The sequence below is a fragment of the Bison bison genome, unplaced genomic scaffold, assembly GCF_000754665.1.
Source record: "Bison bison bison isolate TAMUID 2011002044 unplaced genomic scaffold, Bison_UMD1.0 scf7180017847656, whole genome shotgun sequence".
Taxonomy (NCBI): Eukaryota; Metazoa; Chordata; class Mammalia; order Artiodactyla; family Bovidae; genus Bison; species Bison bison.
The window spans coordinates 3,896-9,945 of record NW_011478229.1 but is presented as its reverse complement, the minus strand read 5'-3'; the positions used below and the strand labels follow the sequence as shown (position 1 = coordinate 9,945).

The window sequence follows — 6,050 nt, the reverse complement described above, 5'->3', positions numbered from 1 at the left end:
TCTCCAGCTCACGTAAGCCCATGCACTCTGGAACAAGTTATAGGACAAAGCTAGGTGCCTAGTTTTGTCAAGATTTTCTCCCTACTGCCTACTAACGAGAAGAGTAGGTAGTGCTTTATAGCACCAGTTGTCGACCTGACAGGTCAGGCAGAAGGTAACATCTATCAATTCACATACAGAAAGCTAGATTCAATGACTTGGATAAGATCCACCCAACTAAATAATGTAGTGATCCAAAGGACAGCATCACTGCTTACTGGCATGAGTAAAGTATAGATCAATCCCCACCTTTATCCATTCATTTCTCAACACTGAAATCTATTCTTTCCACAATCTGGAACCCTGTCACGACAGACCCAGGCCATATTAACCTGAAACTTCGCCTCCGCTTCTCTGTACCACTTTATGGTTGGATCTTACATTTGACTCAATAATGAGGTATGGTTGATATTGATCGGTAAGTTACATATGCAAGCACCATCTCCTTTTTCTGCCTTGAGCGTGAGTTTCTTAAAGGTTTGGAAATGCCTGATTTTCTTCTCTTAGTGCTAGCTACATAAAAGAGAATATGGAATAACACAAATCTTTAATTATTGTTGACTGATTTCTAAATGATCTTAACCACAGGCAGAGAGTTATGAGTTCTATCCCTTTTTCTCTTCCTTCCTCCCATTCCCTCATGTCATTTTCCTGTCTCAATTTCTTCAAGGCTCCATCACACCCCTCTGTTTCTTCATCCTACCTTATTTTATAGTTTCCATCACTTCATTGATCTTCTCTTTCCCTCTTTCTCCTAGCACTTCTCACTTTTTAATCTCTTCCCTTCTGTTCTAACCCACTAATGTATTCTTCTTACCTGCTCAAGTCATCAGGAAATAGCACCAACTTCTCTTCAGTCCCACAACAGAGCAGGCACTAAGCCAGCTCCCAAGAGTGGGGGCTTTATAGGAAGATTAGTAGAGTCACCAGGCAACAGAGGGCTGGTGAACGAACTGGTTGGATCAAGAGTTATGGCGCCCATAAGACTATGTTCCTCTCCAACAGCTCAGACACATCTCCCTGACACGCTTCCAACCCTGCTCCCAGGCCCAGGCAAATTCCATATATCAGGGGCTGTAAGCAAAGCCCTGGCCCTGGGGGCTGACAGTAATGGGTGTCTTCAAAATCTGCCTGCCTGGATCAGAAAACTGCAACCATTCCTCTTCACCCTGCCTTAGGCTACAGATTCTTAACCTGGGATGCTCCCTGATGTCAGAGCAGGCTCAGGAGAGTGCAAAGAGACAGTCATCCCTATGTTCTCAGCTCCAATATGTACTCTTTCTAACAAATCTTGTCCTCCTTGTCATTCCTGTGTTCCTCCTCTTACTCAGGATCCCTTTCTAAGAAGCCATCTTATTATCTGAACCACATCTGTAGCCCACCTACCATTCTAAGCATAATTAAACTAGCATTTGATGAGCTCATAACACTTGCCAAAAATAACGCTAACACTTGAAACACATTGTTGTATTTATTTATTATCTTGCTTATGGGTTAGGTATTATTCTCCATTATTCCACAGTTGACGAAATTGAAACTCAAAGAGGTTTTGAATAACTGTAAAAGTTAGCTAGTTACAGAACTGGTATTCACCTATGTCTATCTTACTCTAAAGCTGTTAATCTTAAACAATATGCTATACTGTCTTCTCTGGTCAACCGCTTCCACTGATACTTCAGAAAATGTGATTGTAATACATGGTTCCCAATCTATCCATTCTATAGATTGCTTGATTCTCAACTATGTGCTTATAGCTAATTTTAGCCTCATTTGGACAAGAATCTGTCTCTCCATAGTAGGCAGTAAGTTAATAAATCTTACCATATCTAACGGGCTTCCCAGGTGGTGCTAGTGGTAAAGAACCCACGTGACAATGTAGGATACTTAAGAGATATGGGTTCGATCCTTGGGTCAGGAAGGTGCCCTGTAGGAGGGCTTGTCAACCCACTTGTTGCCTGGACAATCCATGGACAGTGGAGCCTTGTGGGCTACAGTCCATAGGGCCCCTAAGAGTGAGACACAACTGAAGCGACTTAGCATGTGTGCACCATATCTAATCATTCTTGACTTTTTATCCTTCTTGAAACATTTTTCCAACCATGTCTCATTATATCATAGCCAGACGCACTGGGCAAAGATGGAGATACCTATCCCAATGTATATCTAAAGAGATTAAGTTATAGCATAAACTGTTTATACAGCAAGTAATGTTTAGATTTATATGTAAATACCATCCTTTCCCACTGGCTATTCTCAGCAAAAATGAGTGACTCTGGAAATTTCAAATGAGACTTACTAAAATTAAATGAGACAGAGAAGTTAGGCAGCATGAACTCAATCTTGGTAAAATAGAGTTTTCACTCATTCATTAATCACAAAAGACGTATCTTATGAACTACATTAAGTACATACTTGAGATAGACAGATGTAGTATAAAAGGGTCTCTCATGGTATGGTTGTTATGAAGTATGTAGAATAGCAGGGACACAATGCCATTAGGTAATTAGAGGACATACACTGTGAGAAACTCTAACATAATAAAGGGCATGTCAGAAAAGTCTTCTGGACAGAAATAAAGTTGAAATTTATATCAAAAATTTATACAGAGTTCCCTATTATTCTAGCTCACTGAATTCATCATACTTTTTACTTGCTATTTTATTTTTAATATATTTCTCTCCTGCTTCCAATGCATTATATATGCCTACACTATTTTTATGAAATATATTTACAGAACATATAAATAAACACTAAAGACAAAATAAGACATATCCTATATTCAACAATATATGTCAGCATGTTTACAATGGAGCAAAAACAATCTGAGAATTTTTCTTAAATAAGTTGTTAAAGATTGGCATGAAATGGAATACTATGCTATGCTATGCTATGCTAAGTCACCTCAGTCGTGTCTGACTTGGTGTGACCCCATAGACGGCAGCCCAACAGAATCCCCCGTCCCTGGGATTCTCCAAGCAAGAACACTGGAGTGGGTTGCCATTTCCTTCTCCACTGCATGAAAGTGAAAAGAGAAAGTGAAGTCACTCAGTCATGTCCGACTCTTAGTGACCCCATGGACTGCAGCCTACCAGGCTCCTCCATAAAAGGGATTTTCCAGGCAAGAGTACTGGAGTGGGGTGCCATTGCCTTCTCCAATGGAATACGAGTCAGCAATAAAGAGAAATAAACTACAAAGACCCACAAAAACATGAGTGAAACTCAAATGCATTACATTATGAAGCAATGCACGGAAGATTATGTGCTGAAGGGCCCATGGCATTCTGGAAAAACAAGAATTATATGCATGGAAACAAATTAGAGCTTGTCAGGGTTGGGCATAGAGAGAGGGGTTGACTAAAGGGGCAGCATGAGTAATTTGAGAGAGTGATATAATTTTTCTGTACCTAGGTATCAGTGGTGGTTGCATGACTATGTATCTGTGAAAACTTAATAGAACTATATACCAAAACCAGTAAATTTTATAGTATATAAATATTGAAAAGTTGCTATACAGCATTTTGAGAAAGAAACATTCATATTTGTATCAAGTTAAATTTTTGCTTTCATCAAAACTGCTATGCAATGGCATATAAAAACCTATTAGGTGCTTCTCACCACACATGACTATTTAAAGCTTCATTTCAATTTATTAGAATTGAATATAATTTAAAAATTCAGTTCCTTGGTTGTACTAGCTAAGTATCAGGTGCTCAATAGCCATGTGTGGCTAGTGGTTACTATATTAACAACAGAGATTTAGAACATTTAACATCACTGCAGGAATTCCTATTGGACAGTGCTGTACTTGATCCTCTTCTCTGGCTCAATTGTGTTTGCACAAAAGTCGTAAAAGCCCACCCTATCCCCACGGAACACTTAGACAATCCACTGACGGATCTGCTTGGTCCTAACACTGTATACAATTAGACTGAGCACAGGAGGCAGTGGCAGGTAGGTACTGGCCATGACTGTGTGTACCATGAGTGACAAATGCTTCCCAAAGCAGTGAATCACAGTCATGCCAATGAGAGGTACATAGAAGAGCAGCACGGCACAGATATGAGAGAGGCAGGTATTGAGAGTCTTGAGTCTCTCTTCCCAGGAAGCAATGCCCAATACTGCCTGGAAGATTAGAAAGGAAGAGGCCAAGAGGATCAAGGCATCTAGCACAATGATGAAGATCACCGCCAGGAGGCTGTAGATGCTGTTGACACGGGTGTCAGCACAGGCAAGCCTCATGGCATCCTGATGGAGGCAGTATGCGTGGGAGAGGGTGTTGGAGTGGCAGAAAGGTAACCTCTTGATGAGGAAAGGCACAGGGAGCACAGTCCCACACTCCACAGCAGGACTGCTGCTCCAATCCTGCCAATGACTCCATGAGTGAGAATGGTAGCATAGTGCAAAGGAAAGCGAATAGCCATAAAGTGATTGAAGGCCATGGCCACCAAGACACCTGATTTCCCTCCCCCAAAGGTGTGGATGAAGAACATTTCAGTGACGCAGACATCAAGGGTTACTGAGCACCAGCTGAGCCAGTGAACACTGATCGTGGTGGGCATGGAAGACAATGAAAGGCTGACGTCAGTGGCAACTAGCATTGCCAGAAAATAATACATGGGCTCATGGAGATGTTGTTCTACTTTGATGACAGCTAGGATGGTGACATTACCCAGGAATGTGAAACTGTAAAGAAGACAGAGGGACAGGGCCAACCAGAAGTCCTTCTCTGGCATTCCTGGAATCCCAGTAAGGGTGAAGGTCTGGTGGTTATTAATAGTTTAGTTGAATGACAGCATTGTGCATCAAAGGTTTGACTAGGCAAAAAGAAAAGAACTCATTAAGCCAATCAGCTTCAATTAGAATCACTGACAATAAGTTTTGAGATGGTAACCATGAGAGGCAGTGACAAATATTTTATGTTCGCCGTCTGATACAGAAACTGATATCCCCACCCCTGTGAAGCAATTCTATTACTGACCACCATATGCTAAAATATCTAGAACAACAAAAAACTTTAATCAACACCTAAGCTAATTGGAATACAATTCACCTAGAAACATGGAGTAGTTGCTTGCCTTCTTCCTAAGGAAAAAATGATGCTGTACATTTATCTGGGTCATAAAAACTGATGCAAATAACCAGAAAAGAAACATTATCAGGCACAAACAAGACATAAGGAGTGTTCATGAACACATATATGAAGACCTGTATGTATCTTAATTATGATCTTAAATTGTTGTGATTTAGACAAAATCCTCATTGAGACTCAAGTTTTCCACTTGCATGACGTGGGACAGAATAAGAAAGAGAGTCTTTAAGGACTAAACTTCTGACTATCTGCATTCCTAGTAGTGTACGGGTACTAAAAGAACCTGAGATTACAGCAGGTGATGAAGGAATAAATTACTTGGCTTTCCACGGAATTTTATAAGGACCCACTATGATAGACAGAATAACAGTCCCTAAGGATGTTCACCTCCTAATTCTTGAAACCTGTGAATATAGTGGCTTGCATGGCAAAAGAAACTTTGAAGATGTCATTAAAGTTAAGGACTTCAGATGAAAGTTTATCCTGGATTACCCAGGTAGGTCATATCTGATCATATGAGTCCTCAAAAGTGAAGAAAATTCCCCAGCTGCAGAAAACCAGAGAGACAACAACTTGAGAAAGACTCAGCAGGACTTGTGAAGATGAAGGAGGGAGACCAAGAGCCAAGAAATGTGAGTAACCCCTAGATGCTGGAAAAGGCAAGGGAGTAGAATTTTCCCTGGAGTCCTCTGAAAGGAATGCAGACTTGGTGAGACCTTGATTTTAGCCCAGTGAGAACCATGTTGTTCTTCTGACATGCAGAACTGTAAGATAATAAATATATGTATGCTGAGTCACTACATTCATGGTAATTTGTTGTGGGAGAAGAAGAAAACTAATATCCAGAGGAGCCAGAGGAGAGTTGCTTTAACCCCTTTTCAGAAATATTCCCAATCTTCCCATTCAGTCTCATTTATTCAGA

The 6,050-nt window shown here is 40.6% G+C and overlaps 1 pseudogene; it reads right to left on the bottom strand.

Moving 5' to 3' along the window:
• Positions 1-3,825: 3,825 nt before the first annotated feature.
• LOC104991229 lies at positions 3,826-4,811 on the bottom strand (annotated as a pseudogene).
• Between the last annotated feature and the right edge of the window lie 1,239 nt (positions 4,812-6,050).